The sequence below is a fragment of the Dermacentor silvarum genome, chromosome 1 (genome assembly GCF_013339745.2).
Source record: "Dermacentor silvarum isolate Dsil-2018 chromosome 1, BIME_Dsil_1.4, whole genome shotgun sequence".
Classification (NCBI taxonomy): Eukaryota; Metazoa; Arthropoda; class Arachnida; order Ixodida; family Ixodidae; genus Dermacentor; species Dermacentor silvarum.
Genome location: NC_051154.1, coordinates 250,217,934 through 250,239,884, shown reverse-complemented (window position 1 = coordinate 250,239,884; position 21,951 = coordinate 250,217,934). Strand labels below are relative to the sequence as shown.

Sequence of the window (21,951 nt, the reverse complement as noted above, 5' to 3'; positions counted from 1 at the left end):
CATTGTACTGCACCTGCCGGTGCTACAAAGTCGCAAGGTTCAAGAACAATTTTTATTGGCGCTGGAAACCGGACCCATCTTCGACACTTCAACAGGCGACGTCAGGCCGACTTTATGCCAAGCCCGCTGGACGACCCGCTGTAGCCTGCGCGGTAAATCCCCCTCCCCCCTTTTTCTCCCCCCCTCCTCCTCTTTCCCCCGCCCTCCCACGGTGGTGCCCCGTCCTTCGTGGACCGCTGTAGGCCTCGGCCCAGCGGTGGAGAGCGAGCACTGAAAGACAGCCACGGCCAGAAGCGTGCAGTTCGAATGTTGAGGTATGGAAGACAAGTACTACTGCGAAAGTCGAAAAGAATGATTTCGCGATGAAGCAATACATTAAGTGCGGTATCGACAGCCGCTGCAAGTCTTTAACGAGCTCGGTTTTGATTTAGCTGTACATTTAGAAAGTACATAATACATTGGTACGTAGGAAAGGAAATATTCCTCTCCCACATACGAAGGCGTGTCGTTATGTAGGTTTATGTCAAGTTAGACGTGCTACTATGCACGCAGTAAAGATTTATTCTACGACAAAAAGGTTTAGTTACAGGAGTAATATCGTCTTGCTCAAAGATAGCACTTGCATTTTTAAAGCTGTAGCTGTGCCGCATCTGCAGATCTGAGCTGTGGGCTCTCCCTCTACCGTTTCGCGAATTTTACTTGCTCTTGGCACTGTCTTTCGAATGCTGCAGCCTTGGCACGTGGTGTTTACTTAGAGAATATTTCCGCATTATTTATTGCGATGCAATTATATGGACACTCCAGGCGCACTACTGCCATCGTTGTCAGCGCCGCCGGGATGTTCCGTATAAAAGCCAAGGGCGATAACATCGGGGCCGCGCGCCGTATGATGTATGTGCAAGTGAAAGCATGCAAGAGTTTGCCGACGATGGTGGCTCACTCTTGTGCGCGCAAGGGAAGAAAGCGGGGAGGAAGCGCGCCATCTTCCATCGTGCGCAAGGCACCGGAGGGGGGGGGAGGGGGGGGTTGTCGTCCTACTTCGGCGGAGGCTGCGCATGGCGCGGCCGCAGTCGTTCGCGCGGGCCCTATGTTGAAAGCAATCTGCGATGTACACAAAGTACACCCAGTGCCGGTAGCTTCGTTAGCGCTGTGTTCTCGCCGTTTACTTAGCGTTGAAGCGAGAGACAGCGCGAACGTTAATTCGCTCGCTGCTGCTGCTGCGAATCCTAACTGCACCGTTTTGACAGCGAGTTTCCGCTGTCATCGAGCGAGATGTCGTCATGTTTACCTATGCGTGCTTGAGGCCATGCTTGTTATTTATTTAGTAAGCGAATGTTTGCAAGTTCACACGGCCGATGAAACTAATATTCTTACTTCGTATAGCTGTCTAATAACTTGCAACCGCAATCGACTTCGCCTTTCGGGAGAAACTGCGATTTTGTGTAGTCCACATCAGGCATTGAGTGTCGTATGTGGAGAGATGAATGTGCCAACGGCGTGACCGAACACTGAATTGAGAGAATAAACTCTTCCCAAGAATATGGGACCGGCACAAATTGAAAGTGCATGACAGGGGACGTACAGAACTACCAAAATACAATCTACGTTTTCAAAAGGTTGATTGGCTAGATCACAGTAAGATAACACAAGAATGACGACATATTTAGCAGCAAAGACTGTTCGTAGAATCAGCAACGATCTAAACATCGCACTGAAAAAAATTCTTTTGAGAACTTCCAGCTCCGCGCATCTAAAGTTTACCGTTTACACCTCATCAAATACAATTACAGCACTCCATCCAATATAATATTTAGCCCCGCTCTCAACTTTGGGCAGGTGATACTATATCTTAATGCAAATAAATACAGTAATAAACGCTTCAATTCCCGCGAGGAGGACACAGCGTGAAAGAAGAACACGACGAAGAAGAAGCTCGACTCTCACCAAAAGTGATGCTTATTGGTGATGATGATGATGATCCACAGCACAAATGGCACATACCCACCGTGGGGGATCGGCCAAGAATTGGGCGGTTTGGAGAAAATGGATTTAAATAAAATTAGAAAAAGATAAAAAGAAAGAAAAAGGAAGATGAATTCTGCTTGGTCTTCTAATTACTTATTATAATTGACTATTTTAGGAAGGCAGTCGATTCGAATTAATGATAAAGTTTTGCATTGCAGTGCAAACATTCTGGTGGCTGTACCCCAATGTGGAAGCTCCAAACGAAAGCAAGACGGTAGCGTTCATACTGAGGCCAAGTTTGTTTACAGGGTCCTCAAGCACCCTTTTCCTTACTGAGGAGAATCGTCGGCAAGCAAGGAGAAAATGATCAATAGTTTCTGGTTCGCCGCACTGTATACACAAAGGAGATGCCGCCAAACCAGCCCTGTGTGTATAGAAATTTAGTGTCGGGATGTGGCAGCGTATCCTGGTTAGTGTAATCTCTAATTTTCGTGTTGGGCAGAATTTACGATTCCAAGGGAATAGTAGATGATGGTAGTCAGAATGCGAAGCCATACTAGAATTATATATCTCATTCATCATTGTTAATCTCCTAAACCTAGCGGCAGTGATATAGGCGGTTGGGGGAACGGCAGGTACTAAAGGACCCCCTAGGGAAGCCTTCGCTAATGAATCTGCACACTCATTCAAAGGCAAACCTTTGTGCCCGGGCACCCAAATTAAGCGAAGCAAACTCAAATGAGACGGAGCTAACAGATGTAACTCTTGCAAAATTTTTGAGTCACTACGCGTTGTAAGCGACGAACATAGAGAGAGTGAGTCGGTGATAATAGCAACTGATGAATGAGAGGGGTTCAACTTCCGTAATGCTAAAACCACAGCTAAGAATTCCGCTGTGTAGATAGGAGTAAAATCTGGAAGTCGAATCGAATAGGACCAATCTAGCGAATGAGAAAAAATTCCTACACCTGCCTTATTGGACTCCGATAATTGTTTTCTTTCAATCACCCGATTCTTGGCCAATCCCCCATCGTGGGTACGAGCCACCCTCGAAGGCAAGCAAGCAAGCAAGCCTGGTAAGACGCTTTCAATCTCATTTCTCTACCTAGAATATTTTAACATCTGAAAGGGTGAACACAGCGGTTTGCTGTCTTTCGTGCTTCTACTTAATATCTCACTGGGGTCCCTATATATTCATCATCATCATCATCAGCCTATATTTTATCTCCACTGCAGGACGAAGGCCTCTCCCTGTGATCTCCAGTTACCCCTGTCTTGCGCTAGCGTATTCCAACTTGCGCCTGCAAATTTCCTAACTTCATCACTCCACATAGTTTTCTGCAGTCCTCGACTGCGCTTCCTTTCTCTTGCTATTCATTATGTAACCCCAATGGTGAACCGGTTATCCATCCTACGCATTATATGGCCTGCCCAGCTACACTTTTTCCGCTTAATGTCAACTAGAATATCGGCTATCCCCGTTTGTTCTCTGATCCACACCGCTCTCTTCCTGTCTCTCAACGTTAGGCCTAACATTTTTCGTTCCATCGCTCTTTGTGCGGTCCTTAACTTGTTCTCGAGCTTTTTTGTTAACCTCCAAGTTTCTGCCCCATATGTTAGCACCGGTAGAACGCAATGATTATACACTTTTCTTTTCAACCACAGTGGTAAGCTCCCAGTCAGGATTTGGCAATGCCTGCCGTATGCACTCCAGCCCAATTTTATTCTTCTGTAAATTTCTTTCTCATGTTCAGGGTCCCCTGTGAGTAACTGACCTAGATAAACGTACTCCTTTTCAGACTCTACAGGTTGACTGGCAATCCTGAATTCTTGTTCCCTTGCCAGGCTATTGAACATTATATTTGTCTTCTGTGTATTCTTCAACCCAATTCTTACAGTTTCTCGATTAAGGTCCTCAGTCATTTGTTGTGATTCGTCTCCATTGTTGCTGAATAGGACAATGTCTTCAGCAAACCGAAGGTTGCTGAGATATTCACCGTTGATCCTAACTCCTAAGCCTTCCCAGTCTAAGATCTTGAATACTTCATCTAAGCATGCAGTGAATAGCATGGAGAGATGGTGTCTCCTTGCCTCACCCCTTTCTTGATAGGTAACTTTCTACTTTTCTTGTGGAGAACCAAGGTAGCTGTGGAATCCTTGTAGATATTTGCTAAGATATTCACGTATGCCTCCTGTTCTCCTTGATTACGCAATGCCTCTATGACTGCTGGTATCTCTACTGAATCAAATGCCTTTTCATAATCTATGAAAGCTATATAGAGAGGTTGATTGTACTCCGCAGATTTCTCGATTACCTGATTGATGACCTGGATATGATCTATCCAGTGGCGTAGCCAGAAATTTTGTTCGGGGGGGGGGGGGGGGGGGGGCTCAGGTTGCATTACGGCCTCCTCCTTATAGAATTTGTCGAGGGATCAAATGCATGAATAATAACTGCATTGCCAATTTCATTGTATATTAGATGCTGCAAACGAATTATTGAACGCTATGCACTGTCCATTAAAATATGTATGTTTTCATAACAGAATATATTCGTATGCCCCAGAAATTGTGGCATAAATAACTGATATCAATGCTTCCATGTTTTTTTGTCTAATTAATAAGTAAAGAAAACATCTCATGAACTTTAGAACTATTGACCATTTTCGCGGAGCAGTTTGTTTTAGAGAAACGAGATGGCGCTCACGGCGGCGCGCCATACCTCTCCTCAGCGACCGCGCACGAATACGAAACCATTACCGATTCTACCTTGCTTCTGTGCGATCAGCTGTAGGAAATGCAACTGAGTTTTCGCTAACACACTGTGCTCCAATTATGCTAGATTGAATAATGTGGATTGAAGACGCGTGCAGTAGTTGGCTGCAAAAATAGTGACTGTTATGTTAAGGAATAGAATGAATCTGTGTGGCGAAGTTCGCGGACCGCTGCTGCAACTGTCCGAACGTGTTACCGGCACTTCGTGATGTACGGGTTTCCTCGAGGATACAGAAATTTGCTCATCCACCAGCCTTGTATCGCTAACCTTTAAAGAAAGGGTTTCATCCCCAGAACGTCGGCAACAGTGAGTACCACTCGTTAAACAATGACAAAGGGAGTAGCGCCACTTCCTGTCATAGTAAGTTTCGCGCACGTTATCTATACACATCTGTCGAAATGGCAGGAAAACTTACGCCCACTCTATCGCCGACGTATCAAGAATAAGTGAATGGACGCACACTTGAATATATGCGCACTGTATACACACAATAAATGACGGACTACACCTATGGCGCACCAATGGTCGAAGCTGAATGTTTCGTGACGGTCCACAAGAGTAAGCAAGTTACTAGCTGTAATATATATTTGCTACAAGGTATTACAATGTACAAAATAGCTACGTTTCAAGCCTTGTGCGCAGCAAGAACAAATCTATCGGATTCGGAACTGAGCACACCCGCGAGCGATTAGGCAGAAAATAATCAGATAGTGGCCGCACCAGGGAACTTCACTGAGTCAGAAACTGACAAGCCACTTCAAAATATTTGCCGAATAAAGAACAAAGAGCAAAACACACTAATCCTGACTGAATTCATAATCTCAAAGCTTGGAATGCATATTTAGCCCCGCTTTTAGAAGAAGCACCATATAAACTGCCTGCGCCGTTGGGACATAGCTCAATCAGCTCCGAAAGAGCTTATGCATGTTCTCTCAAGCTGTGATCAAAGCTTTGTGTCGTCCACCTAGTCACCGCCTACGATATCTCCGAAAACAGAGGTTTTCTAAGCCGCGCCGGCGTCATACACTTCCATTGTAAACAAGGAGGCAACGGAGGCAGTTGAGGCAAGCAATGGACGCGTCACCACGTGATCAAATATGGCAGCGCCCACGGGATCGCCGCGAAAAGGGTCAATATCAGTTCGAAACCAGCCAAGCAGTGCGTGCAGCTTATATGAAAAACGTAAAGGCCATGAAATGAATAAGTTGAGGACAAATATTTCGATGAATCTTTGTCATTCAAGAACCTTGTTTACATTTTTCTACATATGCAACGGCCAGGAAGAAATCTCAATGACGCTATCCCTCGTTGCAATCGATTGCGCAGGAGCAGCTGTAATTCGTCGTGTATTGTAATTACACCGAGATAATAGTCGCAGCAGTGAGTACAAATAAAAAGTGGGAGTTCTGCAAAGTAGAAATGCGAAGATAGAATGGAATATACAAATGCGAAGATACAACTCGCTAAAGGGCAAAAAAAGAGTCGCTGGAAACAAAGTTCACTGCTTGTATACACAAAACCTCGCAGAAAGATATTTAAAAATACGTATGAGTCTCCAATAAATCTACGTATTTAAGCAAACGTCAGTGTATATAATGCGTCAAATACGACAAATAAACATGTTGCTCAGTCACAGATAGTAAACTTTGAGCACAAAAAGACAGATGATCCTGGCAAAAACATAACTATGATCGCAGAAATCGTGATATGTACTTGGGCCATGCAGCGGTCGCGACAGTGCCATGTGGGTAGAGTAATAGAGGAATAATGCATAAATCAGTATGAAAATGTGTAATTTAACTGCGTGCACAACGCCAACAATTATTCTGCACCCAAAATTAAAGGAGGGTATTCCTTCGTTTCAAAAAAGAAATAAAAGCAGGTAGCTGAAAAGGAAAGAAAAGGACAAACGAAGGCCACAGATGATGCGGTAAGTTGAACTACCCAATATCCGAGTGTTTTTGGCGAACGCCGCGTGGGCCGGGCTTTCAATGAGCAAGGTCGGTCAAAATTGGTTATTGGTATCCTCGTAATTTTTGTATCCGCGTGATAATTGTGATCATGATGCTAACTGCTAGAATAAACGGCGAAAACTTCTGAGGTTTTAAATGTTATAATTAAGAACTTATGGACCTGAAGGAACAGTGCTTTTTACTTGCATTGATTTTTGCTTCTTCGCTATCTAAAGGACAAACTCCTCGCGGCGGGAAAGTTGAGCGAAACGGTCACGTTGATGCCGACGTCTCTGTGGGTGTATAGAAGCGCCACCCTAACCATGCGTTCCACAGACATTGTAGAGCGCAAGTAGTTATTTAGTAAACTATTGTTAAAAAAATATTCTCTCTGCGCTGGCAGTGGTCACTGGAAGGGTGACTAGAAGCTGCAGCAGTATTTACACATTTACATAGAACCTGCTGTCGCAGTGAGAGATGGGCATCTATTCCGGTGCTAAAACCTAAAACACTCCCTTGGTGTTGTTGGCATACTTGTTTAGGTACCTTGCAGAAAAAGTAGGCTGTTCGATTCCAGCGATGTCCGTCGTTTCGTCAGGAAGTATGGAGAAGCAGCCTGCTTTTGAATCTAAGCTTTCTTTGATAATGTCACCACAAATTTCTATAATTTGGTTTTGTGCGTCTGGGCTTAAATACGAGGCAATACTGGGGCAACTTTCCAAATGGTTCTTCAGATATGTATCTCCACAATCAGCTCGCATGCGAAGAAGCACTCTGAAAATGCCTGTATTTTCAGCAGGGGCATTGCTTAAATCCATAGGGCCCCTGTCCCTGTGGCCCCGGAGAGCCAGACCTTGTCGCCCGCAAAAAAAAAAAAAAAAGCCTCAATAATAGGCCGTTCACTTTCTTCTGTTTTCTCATATTTTACTTTGCCTGCCCTGGTCCAGCTGATCAATCACATTGGGCACGCTTCCTGAAAATGTTTGGAGAAAATTATCAGCTGCTAGCTGACAGTCACGGTGATATTTAGTATTTTCGTGTGTGTGGGAGATTGCGAGCGCGCGCTTCCATTTATGGAACGGCTTGGACACGAGCGTTCCAGTGCGCGCATGTTGGCCCAAGTTTATAAGAACATTAACCCCATGAAGTTCTAGAATTGAAAATCTTTTAAAGCATGCCTTTGGAAATGTCAGCGCACCTTTCGCGTCAAACGTTTATGAGAACTTTATACCCATAAAGTTTCGTAATTGAAATCCATGCGCTCCGTATATTCCGCGGCCGCTGCGAGATGCCGCAACGCGCCCGCTCGCTATCGAAAAAGCCGTTGAAAGTTTGTGCTCGGATGGGGCTCCTTGCGTTACGTGACTCCAGGTGCAAGGGCGTTGTCACGAAATCCAGCCCGAGTTCGCAATGTTCGCGCCGAAATGTCTTTTCGAGCGTGAAAAGGACATTGTAGACAAAATCCAGAATGATTGCCGGCGTCGGTGGTAGTTTTGGTCGGTGGTGCATGCCAGCACGAAAACATTTCGGGGGGGGGGGGGGGGGGGGGGGGGGAGGGGCTGAAGCCCCATCAGCCCCCCCCCCCTGGCTACGCGCCTGGTCAGTACTGTATAAGCCTCACAAGTTCTTCTAAACTCAATAAGGCCAATAATATCCCAGGCAATACCCGATAATTCTTCAAATAGCCCTGCTAAACTAGCCTCACTTGATGGGGTGCGAGTGTTGAGCGTTTCCAGGTTCAGTTTCCATTGGCAACCTGTCCGGACCCAGAGATTCTTAGCACCCTCTGCCGCGTAGCAGGTCTGACCGCCGCCTTGGTCAGATGCCCCGCAGCCGCTGGGGGCTGAGGGCCATGGGTTAATTGTTGCAGTCATGAGGGAGGTAATGGCCAAATACTGCCCTATATATTATAGGCCTATAACGGAAGCATCTATTTGAAACAACACAGGCAGGTCTGATACAGGATCGCTGGTGTAAGCTAACCATCTACCGGCGAAGGTTCGGTTCCGTCGACATCATCAGTGCATCATAAATCGGCGCCAACAACCGCTGCTTCTTCTTTTTTAGTGTGCTCACAGCACTTATCTTGTCCCTAAAGTGGTCATTCCCTTTTTTCCCTGAAGAACAAGTTGTGGGCGCTATGAATTCCGTGCACAAGTCCTCTCCCTTTGAAAGTTTGTATTTATGTTATGCAGTCTTGTTTGAAATTTCCGTGGATAACATTCTCTGCATCTTTACGCAGTTCGCGAAAGTGGCAAGTACAAGTAATAAGAATAACGACTTGACACTACTATGACAACGTTTCTGTCGCAACCACGCCTTCACATGGCGCAAATTTTTTAGTCATGTGAGCAAAGGAACTTGCTTGCATTCCCATGCACTGTTTGAATGCACATTTCAGCATCTATGCCATGCACCAATATTACAAGATAATTCCATTGTTTATGTATTTGCGCAGTAAAACCGGCAAAGTTTTATTCAAGGCCGGCGCGTCACACCACCGTGCGCCCACCGTCACATCGGGTTGCGGAAAGGTCAATGTGTCACGGTGGCCCCAGCCAGCCCCTGCTGGATGACCCGCTGTTCGCCACACCAGTGTCTTCTTCGGGAGTCGCCCCTACTGCGTGGACTGTTGGAGGCGTCGGGCGTGCGCGGCGGACCCAGCGCGTAGCCATATAATAAGACCAATATCACGCAGTTGGAAGGCAACGGCTTCACTGTCTACGGCTACATACGGAAGATACATCTTTCGATTGCCGGAGAATATATTTTTGTACAAATAAATGAATTACAAACGCTGATGGTCGTTGAGATATTAACAGTATTCATCGAATTGCATAAAGAGGTTTTTTTTATTCTACCACAAGATCTACAAAGCCTCTTTTCTCATCTTTCTTATCCTTTGGTTTGCTTTTTGGTAGTTTATTTTGTTTGTTTCTATTGCTTGTTTATTTCGCTTATTGTTCTTGCAGTTGTTGTTAAGGCAACAAGGATTTCTCCATCGCTGTGGCAGGTATCTGGATTAAACCACTTCCGTTGAATTCCATGAAGGGGCGAACATGAAGAGAAGAAATCAATGAATAGTTGCGTATTAACAAAACCCAGCAATGAATCTTTTATTATGCATGTTGCAATTTCGGTCTATAGTAAGTAGGTGTTCAGGTAACCTCGATTGTAAACGCACAGAAAATTACCACGCTTGCGTCTGGAACTCATCCCCTCACCTCATTCGTGTGTCTTTAACTCACTCCCTTACACTCATACAAGAGTGTTAGAGCGAACTACTAATATACCCATATGAATGGGTGTTATTAATGCGATTTACATTCTCTGCCTACTTCAGCCGTTTTGAGCCCATCTATCTATCTATCTATCTATCTATCTATCTATCTATCTATCTATCTATCTATCTATCCATCAATCTATCTATCTATTTATATATCCATCCATCCATCTATCTATCTATCCATCCATCCATCTACCTATTTATCTATCCATCCATCCATCTATCTATCTATCCATCCATCTATATATCTATCCATCTATCTATCTATCTATCTATCTATCTATCTATCTATCTATCTATCTAGCGTCTTCGCCCACCCAGGGGTCCAAGTTGCCCAATAGCTTGCACCACTAGCTATGTGCTCTGGATCGTGATGGCGTCGTGGTCGTTGCGTTGTCATTCCAGCTTTTGTGATCCGACTCTCGTAACGCCATCGTCGTCATGCCGTCGTTGCAACGTTGTAGTTTTACCATCGTCATCGCTACAGTAACGTCGTACCATTGTCACAGTAACTTCACATCGCCTTTGTCATACCACGGTCATCATTCCTTCTTCGTCATTCTATCGTAATAATGAGTTGCCATTAGATTGTGATTATGCAGCTGTTGTCATGCATTAGATGTTATGCCGTCGTCGTCTCACAGGCTTCTTGATACAGTCGTCGCCCGCCGTTGTCGTCATACACTCGTTGACATCCCATCGACCTCATATCGCTATCATGCAATCGTCATAATGCATTCGTTTTTATGCCATTGTGATTGTCGTGATTCTAAATGTCGTCATGCCGTCGTAGTTATGCTGTTGCTTTACCACCGTCATCAATTGGAAAAACCTCTTCCAATTGACGTCATGCCGTCGTCCTCATACCGCCTTTGTCCGATCCTTCAACGTCATTCAATCTATCGTAATCATGCTGTCATTATTCAATCGTGATTAGGCAGCCATTGTTATGCATCCCCCTCGGTGCGTCGTCGTCCGACAGTGGCGCCCATGCATCCCTTGTTATACCGCCGTTGCCATGCCGTCGGGGCCGTGCCATCGTCGCCATTGCAGCTTCGTCATCCGGCTGTGGTCATGCGGTCATTGACATGCCGTCATCGTCATCTCCTTGTCCTCCCCGTCACGCTGTGGTCATTACACCATCGTGATCATTTAAAAGTCGTCATGGCATCGTTTTCGTACCGCCTTTGTCGTTCCATCGACGTTATTCCTTCTTCCTCATTCCATCGTGGTCACTGCGTCAGAATCATACAGTTGTCATGCCGCCATGTTCATGGGCGACCTTGGCAAGCCAGTGTCATAGCAAAGTGGGACGTTACGGAAGTATGTCGCAGAGAGCCGACGCAACGGAAGTCTTCATTTAACCGCTACAGTTGTTAAATGAACATGACTTCTGAAGTACTGTGGTCGCTACATTGCTCGAATGCTAATCGCATTATGCCGTCGACTGTCGTCATTAAATAATTTCCGCATTATTTTTATTTATTTTTTTTTGTAAGTGCACTTTGTTTCCTACAATGCAGTCGCGTTTTTGGCCGTAGTATGTATAACGAAGGAAGAGAGTCAAAGGATTCGTCAAAGAATGCGTGAACGAACTTGCGTGGAAAGCGGCCTCACAACTACCGAAAGAGATTTTACCATCGCGTCACGAAGCACGACTGTGGCATTCCTCAGGTGTCTAAACCCAGGATCAATTTATATCCCTGTCAGTGTGGCATTTTGGAGCGCTCTCTAGTCTAATCAGAAACGAGTGCTTCTACACGGACGCTTTGGGCCATGATATTGCACGATCCGGATCCAGTAGATCGCGATTGCATAATGCCGAGTGAGCTCTACAAGCTTGATACAGATTGCTGGACCGTGCAACAGCTAACATTCTTGATCGCAACCGAAAAATTTGGTCCGTATCGTGCTTGATCGTGTTCGAAAATTGCCGTGTTGCACCGGTATTAAAGAATGCCCAAGAAGAGCCAAAGAGATTAATACCGCCGCTGCCCTCCTCCTGCAACATAACTAGCGGAGTCAAGATTCCACGCAGTGCGGTTCGCATTCTCTCTAGAAATGAGATACCTAACCATGCATCCGCCTCTGCTAAAGTGCTCAACTGCTTGCGACCTTCCGCCACAGAAATGTTACCGATCAAGTGCGCGCTGTGAAACTAACACAACCGCTGCGCCGGCGCGCACCCTCCGCAACACAAAGTTCTCACGGCGAAATTATATTTCTGTCGTGCGGCGTAGTTTCTTTGTGCATGAGCACATCATCCTGAGGCTCACTAGGAAAGTTGTAAGGCAGATATATTTAGTGCACTGCGCTCTTGAGAGCCAACTTGTACTTTAGCAAGCATGGTGTCTCGAGGTGCTAAATTTTGCCGAGAGCTGGCCAGGAGCCATAGAAGTCATAGTGGGGATTTCGTAAGCCAATGGGGCATAATTTATAAGATTTCTAGTTTCCTTCATTGTAGAGGTGAGAGCAGTGCGAATTGTGACAAGGGTGACGCAGACGCTGTTCGCGAACTTCCAGTGGCATCTTGGAGCGCTAAAATATCTGCGCTAATTGGCGGAGCCATAGTGGACAGATAGTACACGCACCACCAACGTTGCCGTGTAGCTTACGTCGACTTACACCACCACCACAAAAGTGGTACAGGACCTTGTGTTCGCGCTGTGGCGGCATTGTATTCGTTACCCATGAGAACTTCTATTGGCGCGTTTTTGATACCGAAGTTTGCCAAGGTAAAACCAAGTATCTTGTCCCCTTACCCCCGTATTCACAAACGCACCTCGACTCGACTCTCCACTCGAAATGCTCCTTGAGGGCGGCTTTTCATTTCACAAATCGCCCTCCACTCGAAACGCGCCTTGAGTGAAGGAAACCTCGAGCGTTTTACTCGAGAATCTCAAGGTAGCCCCGCAGCTACCTTGAATCGCTCCTTGAGTGAAGTTAGTGCGCAAACATGGCTGCGTCGTGATCTGTCGCTCGCCTCGTCGGCTTTTTCAGTTGGACGCCAGTTGCCTCCGCAGCTTTTCTTTCGTTAACGATGCTGCGCATCTTCAAGGGCATCGTTTTACGGACCGGTGCCATTCTCTGGAGCGCTTCGGCAACGGAGTAATTCTACTGTGGCACCGAGACAGACCAGCCGTCCTGTCAAGAAGACTGCCAGCTAGTGCAGTGACCTGTCGTCTTATTCCGTGCATGAGCCAGTTGATGGCCTGCATACGTATATTCTTCGTGCGAGTGCTCCGAAACTACTATCACTGCCAGTGCCGTGTTTCTCGCGGGGGATCATACAAAGCAGCACCATTTGAAACGCTGCACGATACATAACTGCGGCGCACTTCGAACCTATGAAAAGAAAACAACTGCGAAGATTCCTGCCGTTAGTGGGTGCCTGTGTGCTCGATTGCTGGATGCTGGTCTGGCTGCGCGAGCGCCGGAATTCGCTCCGCCTGAGCGGTTTGTACTCGTGTGCATCACTTACTACGCTATTCCAAGGACGGCGTAGCGTACCACAGCAAGGCGAGCTTCTCTAAAAACGACCAGGTGCGTTCACTTTTCTGTTTCTCTATAATTTCATGCAGTTAGTTGCTATAGGGAAACCAAAAAAGTATACTGTTTTTTGCGTGGGACGTGTGACAGTAGCTGTTATTTACAGTCGTTAGCAATAATTACGTGATCCTTGCTTCAAAATATTTAGTTTAATTAGCTTATGCTTATGAACATCCAAGCCCAACGAGGAAGTGGGCAACCATGAAATGGTTTTCATAATTATACCTGCACGTATAAAGAAGGAATGTAATATTTTATTCCAATACAAAACATTGAATAACAATACAACAGAGGATAGTTTTTGTTCATCACATTATCTTTATTGTAATAAAAAAGAGCTGTAGCAGTTGACTCAGCTCCTAATACAGAAAACGCCAGCAAGTGGTAGCAGATATATGTCACATATATTTGTTGTGCACATTCCAGCTATTAGTGAGTGCATTATGTAAGTGTTAGATTGGTGTATGTCGGTCTGGCTGTGGAAACGCCAAACCAGCCTAAAACTGTATCTTTGCAAATATGAATGAAAACAGTCCGAGCTTATCAATGTAAAAAAAAAAATCGGCTTCCTGAACACAATGAAAATATGTAATGAATGTATTTACTTCGAAAAGTAAACTGATGAAAACGAATACTGTACCTAAGCTAGTTTTTATGTGCGTTAACATCATTGTATGTTTATAACCAACCCCTTCTCTTATGCAGGAACCAGGCTGCCAACGCGACCACGCAGAGCAACTGCCTTTTCAAGGGTGCTGCGCTTGCGTTGGTGTGCAAGGGGAGAAGAGTGGAGCTCCAGTTAATGTGTACTGCTGCACTGTAGTCGTCGTCGCACTATTTTGGCTAAAACAACTATCTCCTTTCTGACGCCCAAACAGCTCAAACATCACCATTAAAGGCATTTTTCATAAATCTGCCTTCATAGGCACCTTGCAGCTTAAGTCTGTATTTTTTATCCAGATTTCTTTTCTTAAGCCATATTTAATAAAGCAGTCTGTATCACTGAATAATTTCTTGTCAGTCCAAGTGTCAATCTCTGAAACAATAAATTAAACTTATCCTCGTCTTTTTGTGTTCTGATAGGATTGCAAAAAGAGCGTGGACTCTGATCCTACAAACACAAGCAGTAGCACTACTGACAAAGCTATTCAAGAATAAAACGCCATCCGTGTTCTACACAGTAGACTAGCAGTGTTCTAGACAGTAGCATACCGTCGGGTGTGGCCTCCCGACGGTATGCAGTGGTAAATTCTTACAGAATATACGCTGTTTCAGCTCCGTTTCTAACTTCAGCTTAAGCAATAATTATGAAGGCCGGAACAATGAATTTGTTCAATTCGATGCGGATCACAGTTGGCTTCCATGGGGCTTGCAGAAGTTCAGTAATTGACCGAGGAACAGAGCGTGTCTTGTGGGATCCCACAACAGGCCAAATGGTGATGCAGACTGTCACAATGGCGTTCCTTAAAAATACAATATAGAGCGCATTACTACCATGAGTTCCGCAAAGCTGAGAACAACCGTTAAAATTATGGTATATTTCTGGCTGCACACTTGCTCATTAAAAAGTAGCTTCAACATTCCACTAAATACTAAAGTGCTGCATTACAAATTGTGGGCAGTAAGAAAGCTCACGTCTCAGCCGTAACACTTTATGGGCAACTCATGACTTCGCACATCATAATCATGACTATGCTCTTCAAAACAATAATATATGACGGTTGAAGAGGAATGAAATGTGAGTTTGATTTCATTACTGCATAGCTGTTTCATGTTTGCTGTTTTAAATAACACGGCGTGCATTTCACCATTTTGTCAATGTGGCCAGACATAACATCAATATTATTAATGATAAGTATGAAAAATAAGCACAGACTAACTACCGGGCTGATCATTTAAGTACTTCCGCAGCACCTAAGTTCTTTCAGGGAAGCGAGATGGTGCATTTCCATAGGCAGACACCGTATCTATCGATGCTTTAACGTCAGTCGCATTCCTTACCGTGCAACACAGACGTTAATTTTTTTTCCATCAGCCGGTCTTTCCAAGGCCCACATCCTGCAGCAGAATACCAAAAATGATGTGCACATAGGGCGTTCGCACGCCAAGTTCAGTGCAGCTAAGCAACTGAAACGAAAAGACATAGCACAACTAAAAAAAAAATGTGGGCGTTGCGTGAACTTGAAAGCACAGTTTATGGAACGTACAGGAGATGCTACGACATAGCACATTGAAAAAGGTAAGACGAACAAACACTAATGCTGGTAATGAACTACTGAGAAGTGAATTTTCGGAAGAATAAAAGATTGCGGAGCGTATATGGGAAGTGAAGCAGCATTGGAAATGCAGGCACCAGTGCTGGTTCACTGACGACGTGTGCTACAATTTGAACAAACCGACTAACCACCACGGCTTCTAAAATAAAATACAGGACTGAAAAACGTTTGTTTCCTTAAAACTGCCGGAGCTACGCAAACAACGATATGCATTCTGCCACATGTATACTACAACTGCTTCTTCTCTACAGAAATATTTCCTACGCGATAGTGGAATGATCATCGGATACAGTCGTGGAGCGGTGCCTTGTGCATTTATGTTTAAACAACTGAACCGATAACAGATTGTCGCGCCGAATCTCCCACAAGCTCCAATGCGAAAAAAAAGGGGAACGTCTCGCACAATCTTATGCTGCCTCGAATAGTCTGCTTCGGGTGCTAATGCCCGCAGCATGAGCAACTGGAGCCAGTCATGCTTGGATACATTGGCCACGTTTTATTGATAGCGCGGCGGCAACTTCACGAGAACCGCAACAGCGTAATATGCTTCCATGCAGAAACTGCTCACTCACCCTTATTTTTTGTCCTGTTGCTTTCAGAAAGCTTTCAGCAGCACATGGTCTTGAAGTTAAACAAAGCTGCCCATCGGCCGTTCCATGCGTTGCAACCTTCGAAGTCAATCCGGCTCGATCACAGTACACACACGGACAACATCATCCATAATAACCACGATTAACAACTGCAACGTGAAGCGCAAATTAAGCACAAGGAAACAATGAGCAGCAGACAAGTGCGGGCGCAAATTTTCTTATTTCTCAGCCATGCGCCATGCTCAGCTGCTGGGGTGCGATCGTTGCCAGACCTCAAACACAGCTCCCGCTTGATCTATCAGTCGAACGCTAACAGTGGCAGCGCTGCCGAGCTAAATTTGTGCATTGCGCCGTGTTGTCATTTGATAACGAAGCCAAATTAACGGAAACACATATCTGTCTTAAATAATTGGGCCTTTGCTAAGCGCATTTAAGAATAGCCTCAATATCAGACGCTTTTCTCGGTCGGTGCACTTCACTCGAGTCAAGGGCGCATTTTCAAGGTGTTCCTTGGCGGAGGAAAAGTGAAGTAGTGTTCATGAAACGCAACGGCGCCTTGAGTGAAGGAACGCTCGTCGCCTCGACTTGGCTGAGTCGAGGAGAAGCGCTGAGTGAAGGCGTGTTTAAGAATACGGGGGTTAGTCTACTGTATACAAGTACATGTTCTTGATGTGTTCACATATAATAAGCATGCCTTATGCAACAAGCTTAAGTGTACTTTTCTTGTGTATTTCAATTCAATTATGACACAACGTTCTAACTACGTAGTGAAGCTGGTACCAGCTTGTTGCCAGGTCCTATGTATTTGCAGGCTATGCCAAGTTGTATTCACTTCGTTTCCCGCTAAATTTAGCGGTATGTCCCAGAAAGTCACAGCAAAAGTTGTTTGATACATGTGTACGTAAACATTTAAGTGTCTATTTGGATCCGCGGCAAATGGCTTCTACCATTTGGCGTCGAATGTGGAACCGTATTTTAAAGGTGGTCTAATGGTTTCTCCGTCAGTTACTAGTGACGCGACGGAGGAACGCGGACTACACTATGTGTCGACAACCTTATAATGCAGTGCCAACTGCGCTGCTTTACATTTAGGAGAACCTCTATACAAGCACAAGTCAGTTCATGTGCGTAACGTCACGGCGGAGAGGAACTTATCAGTATCTGTGACTCAAAGGAACTGCTTTGCGGTCACTAAATATAGTTTCCTCGATGGTTAGCGCATTTTACATATACTTTGCGAAGGTGGCAGCTTACACCGTTGATAAACCACCTCACCAGCGGTCTTGAATTCGGCCTGTTTTTGACGTACATCTACTAAGCGTTTGCATAATAAGCTACGAGATTTTATTATGTCAGTCAACCTTGAGCGAAAACGCGTCGACGACACTAAAGGTACAAAAAGGCTACGAACCCTCGACCTTTGGTGTTAATGAAGGCGAAGTAAATTAACGCGCTGTTGATTAAAATAGAGTTTATTAAGGCACTCAAACCCACGACCGTAGGTGGGAGTCGAATCTTTGACCTTTTGAATTAAGAGGGATGACTAAGCGAAGTACACTAAGCCAATTAAAGGGATGACATTCAAAGACGGCTTGGAACGCTGTACCTCAGGGTATAAACAAATGGAATATGAGTATATGGAGTTAATTTCTTCGACAGTGATTGATTCCTCGAGCCTTTCCGCTACTTCACTGTCAAGGCTTGACAATATATATAGTAGCAGGGATTCATGATCAAATCTTTGCTGCCGAAAACGCTCATGCTCTAGCAGTTCGCAGTATTGCTGATAAATAGCTCGTCGTATTGTTTCTTTGTCTCGTACAACAACACTGTAGCATGTTATGGCTGTTTTCTCGTTCCGCGAGTCCCCGAGTCAACGCTTCGTCGGCTGTTAGCCGCACCACAGACAAACGAGTCGAGGTCACTTCACTATTGCGGCACGTTTACACTATCGCAACATCTTGGCTGACTGCAAAAAACGAAGACAGAGTGGGCATCTTCAGTCACGTCTGTGCTGAGAACAAACAAGGAACAAAATGAAAAGAAAAAGAATAAGGATATTTTTGGTACGATTAAAATATTTATTCACATGCCAATTGACAGGAAAAAAAAATAACGAGCTCGTCCTGGAATTTGGACCCGAGACCTCTCGTACCCAAAGCGAGAATCATACCCCTAGACCAAAGGGCCTTTTTTTTTTTTTCCTTCGTTGCCGGAACTTTCACGTAGCAAGCACAAAGGGTATCATTTCTTTCCCTATGAAAGCACTGCATAATTATATACATATAACATCCTTTCAAGCTTGCATGCGTATATTATTGTGCGGTCAGCCACATTGTGGCTGGCCATGTCATGTTTAAGATTCTTTTAATGTTTCGAGGGGCTCAATCCTCGTCAGCCAATCCGGGGGCATTCTTGACCTTTAATTACATTAGTGAACTTGGAAACACCGTCCTGGAAAAGTAGTCTGTCAGCCTCAAAAAAAGAAAGAGAAAAAAACCCGGCCATACCAGCCCACATAAACAGTGGAGGCCTATTAACAAAATTAGGTCCAAAGGAAGTCCTATCCTCATTTACTACAGATAAAAGTCTAATACTTAAGGAATTTCAGGGCACTTCTTTCTGTAGTATTCTTTATCAGTTTTGTGACTGAAGCAACAAACCATGTTAAACTTGAAGGTAACAATAACATAGGTGTAGACTGGGAACTACTAAAACAAAGCTTTACACTTCAGGCAATCGAAAAAATCAGCGTGTTAAAATACCGAGGAAAGATGAAAGAGGAGAAGCGCTGTAAGCAATGTTGCAGAAAATAGCTGCGATGAAAAGCGAGGAACCAGGTGTGTTTATATATGATCTACTAAAGATAAAACAACAGGTAGAGCAATTCGCAATATCGCGGGACGCTAGTTTGAGCCAGAGCAGAAGCATGGGCCGTGGGGAAACGCCCACGAAACTGGCGCTAGGTATCGAGAAGACGCATGCCCGGCGCAACGAAATAGAAGTGATTGAATAGAATGGCCAAGGAATTGAGTCACCGGGAGAGCATCGCATCGGACTTTTCACCGACATTAGGAGCAGCTCTTTGCATACAAGGCGGCCGGAATCGAAGGGTACAGAGAAAAGTACCGTTCACGTATACCTCAGCTATCAGCCGAAATGAAGTCGCTTATAGAAGCACCCATTACCCCTGCGGAGATAGAAAATACTATAGATAACCTGAGCCCTAATTGGTCGCCAGGTCCGGATCGTCTTAGCGCGGATTTTCATAAAGCGTTCAAGAACGAGTTGGTGACTTTTTTGCAAGCGGTGTTGGACGAGACATTTGCGACCAACGATTTACCACCGTCGTTCTCTGAAGACCATGCTGTGCTTACTCCTAAAGCGGACCAAAAAGCAATGTTGAGAATGGTCACAGCACACAGGACCATTTCATTAACGAACACGGATTACAAAGTTGTAATAAAAGTACTTGCACGCCGACTACAGCCGGTCATTAAGGATCTTGTAGGACCACACCAGACTTGTGGTAACAAACGGACGCAATATCGCCACAAATATACACGCGATAAGAGGCGTCTTCGAATGCTGTGACGATTTTCAATATGCGGTTGCCATTCTGCAGATAGATTTGGAAAAGTTATTTGATTTTGTCTCGCATGATATTTTGTTGTTAGTTCTTGAACATGTGAATCAAGGATCAATCATCGCTGATGGGAACTGCTCCACACGGCTGATTGTTAATAAACAGTGGGGTCACCCATCAAAATAGAGCGTTCCCTGCGCCAGGCATATTCTCTAAGCCCGCTTTTTTTGCCATTTATCTAGATTGCTTTTGTTAAGCAATCATTCAAACTGTAGTATAAGTGGCTTCAAACACATGGAAGCCGAAGTGGAACTCTTAGCATATGCATATGATGAAGCGATTTTGCTGTACATCGAAAGAAAGCATTACAGTAACAACGATTGCTAAACATTTCGGGAAACACAACAGGGAGCATTCAAAAATTGGATTAAGTGACTCGGTTTCTGTCATGGTGAATGGCAGTCAACACCGCAAACGTTCGCCAGCATTGGATGGATTAAATCACCAGCTAAACACTTAGGTGTGCCGCTCGAACATTACTGGCGAGTGAAAGACGGCGGCCTGGGCTTGTCACATCTTTTTGTGAAGCAGCTACTGAACAGGTTTACTTTCTGCCGAGACGTGCGTGACCCCTTTCTGCGCACAATGTGCCATTTGCGATTGAGAAAGCATCTGCCGGCTGACGTGGTGTGCGATTTAAGTATGCCTGGTGCTCTCCGAGGGCACCCAAGGGAAGTAGTTGACAGTGCCCATTTTCTGTCCATACGCTTTCCTAATTGTTAATCTTTTTCCGGTGTCAAGGAATATATTACACCCTGGAACAACGAGTCAATCACACTTGGCAATTGCGGCATGTTTACGCTATCGTAGAATCTTGGTTGACTGCAACAAGGAAGACAAAGAAGTGGGCATCTTTGGTCGCGTCTGTGCTCAGAAGAGAAAAGTAACTTAATGTAAAGGAAAAAAAACAATAGTCTTTCGTTTTATACAACTACTTATTGACATGCCTACCTACGCAAAAAGAAAGACGGGCTCGTCCGGGATTTGAACCCGGGACCTCTCGCACCCAAAGCGAGAATCATACCCCTAGACCAACGAGCCAACCACAATTATCGATTACGGCACTCTGACACTATCGTAACATCTCGGCTGACTGCCAAAACGAAGACAAAGAAGTGGGCATCTTTAGTCAAATCTATGCTAAGAATCGAAAAGGAACAAAATGGGAAGAAAATGAATAATTATAGTTTGGTCATATTTCAAGATTTATTCACATGCTGACTCGCAACAAAAAAATAATAATAACGGGCTTCCCGGGATCTAAACCCGGGACATCTCGCACCCAAAGCGAGAATAATACCTATAAAACAACGAGCCGAGGTCAGCCGACAATTGCCCACGCTTACATTATCGTAAAGTCTTGGCTGACTGCCAGAGAAGGGACAAGACCATAGCCCGTGGAATACTTCTTCTCCGAGGAAGTTTTGGTGTCAAGGTCGATTGGTGTGGTCGCAGCGGACGCGTTCTATTTGGCCTTACTCTGCGCGGGATTGGTTAGGTGTCGGATAGTTTTTCGTCAATTTCGTTTCCGGCTTTCATTTCCTTTCCACTTAAGCTTGAATCAGTTTCATTTGCAGCGGTGCATCTGAGGCCGCACTGATGTCCAGGAACATGCCTGGGCAGGGGCGTTCAACCTGGACCTTTCATACCTAATGAATTACCTCTGTTAGCCTTTCTTCACAGAGGAGTGAGCAGCATTGCCGTCGTGCTGGTGCCCTCGGGTAACGGTTCCATTAGGTTGAATGAGCCCAAAGCAATTCAAGAGCAACTTCATCACCGATGTCAGGCAGTTCGGTCACTGTGGAATAGTGTGCAGGTCGCCAGACCAGGCTTACGAAATCTGCTGAAGTGCTCGTCATTTGCTTGTCGCAAGATGAATTCGTTTATATCACCACACCTTGCGTGCCCCAA

At 45.0% G+C, this 21,951-nt stretch overlaps 1 non-coding gene across 1 annotated transcript; it reads right to left on the bottom strand.

Moving 5' to 3' along the window:
• Nucleotides 1-21,009: 21,009 nt before the first annotated feature.
• Nucleotides 21,010-21,081, bottom strand: Trnap-ugg (transfer RNA proline (anticodon UGG)). Its single transcript has one exon. It is a non-coding gene; the product is annotated as a tRNA-Pro (tRNA).
• Between the last annotated feature and the right edge of the window lie 870 nt (nucleotides 21,082-21,951).